Source organism: Lycorma delicatula, chromosome 1, assembly GCF_047948215.1.
Source record: "Lycorma delicatula isolate Av1 chromosome 1, ASM4794821v1, whole genome shotgun sequence".
In the NCBI taxonomy this organism is placed as follows: Eukaryota; Metazoa; Arthropoda; class Insecta; order Hemiptera; family Fulgoridae; genus Lycorma; species Lycorma delicatula.
In genome coordinates, this window is record NC_134455.1 from 35,893,033 (window position 1) to 35,894,845 (window position 1,813).

The following is a 1,813-nucleotide window of genomic DNA, read 5'->3' on the forward strand; positions in this document are numbered from 1 at the left end:
TTGCCTGTAGCCTTTTCACCTGGAAGAAAACCAATGAATATTACTTACCGACAATTGAAGGACATTAATTTAAAAACAAAAAAAATATAATATTTTTATACAATTAACAGTAATATAACTAAAGGTAAATTACTCTTAATAAATTGAATATGAAAACTTGAATTTCGTCAAAATTATTTAAGCATACTTCTGATTTAGAACTATTTATTTAGCGATGAAGATTTGATTGTAGATATTAGTGTCTTTGTTACTTTAAAGTAAGTAAAATAATAAAAGGAATGCAAAATAGAGAAATATAAACAATTATTTTTACCCAAAAATAATAAAAGATCAGATAACAATAAAAGAATGAGGGCGTAAAATGATGTCCCTTTTAATTAACGTAGAAATAAATCATTCTTGTTTGTAAAATACATATTTTGATTAATAATAGATTATAACTGATAAAAATGGAACTATTCTTACGGTTCAAAATAGAAACTACCGAATTAAACAGAAATTACGAAAATAAGCGATTAATTTACTCAACTTTTAAGACAAAATTTTAATTTAACAAAACTGCAGTATGCGGAAAACCATATATTATTAAAATTATAAATAAATATCTATATGAAATGATATCACCAGTTATATAAATAAATTTATGAATAATATTACTTTAAAACCACTTTTCTTAGCAGGTAAACAAAATATATATATATATAACTGATATATTATTTAGTTTTATTCGTTTTAATAGAGCAATATTTGTTGATTGTTTTTGACTTTTAGGGATTGTGATTTCAGCGGAAGAGGTAAACGCGTTCAATGGATGAATAGGTATAGAAATTTTCTAATGAAAGTTTATCGGTTATTCTTCCAATTTGTATTTTCATTACATTTATTAATACTGTTTTATGTATTTCCTATCATTTCTTCTTTCATTGGTGATTTATTACGATTATTTAATTTCAAATATGGAACTATAAACTGTGGCAGGAAAGACAAGCTATTGTTAAAGTAATCTAGTGCGTTTCCATTTACTATTTTCATAAATAAATAAAATTAACTTAAGATAGGGTATAAAACAAGTTATCCAAAAACGATTATTTTTTAAAATTCATACGCTACTTACGTGAAAAACAATAAACTTACGTATAAGTTGTTAACGAATCAGTTTCAACAATTAAAAAATTAAACATCGTATGAATTGATTTTCATTTTTTATTTTTCAAATAGAAAATTATATGTTTAATAATAGATAAATATTAAATAAAAAAATTAGAAAACTCGACTGCTATAAAAAAAAAAAAAAAAAACATTGCTCTTTAATATAGGATAACTATTAATATAAGATAATTAAAGAGCGCGCGGTTGACAGTTTTGTATATAGTACAATTTTTATTTTTTCAATTATTTTAAGTTTATTTAAACATTATATATATATATATATATATATATATCCCCCTCTATGAATCATGAGACCTTGCCGTTGGTGAGGGGGCTTGAGTGCTCAGGGATACAGAGTAGCTGGACCGAAGGTGCAACCATATCGGAGAGGTATCTGTTGAGAGCCAGACTAAGGAATGATTCCTGAAAAAGGGCAGCAGCTCTTTCAGTAGTTGTTAGGGGCGTGAGTCACAATGACTTAAACGGCCATATCAACATCACTCAGTCCTCTCAGTACTGCGCAGCTGAAAGCAATGGAAAACTACAGCTGTTTTTTTTTCCAAGAAAATGTGGCTCTCTGCATTTTCACACAACAATAATGGAGGCGCCTTCCTTGGCAAAATATTCCGGAGGTAAAATAGTCCCCCGTTCGGATCTCCGGGTG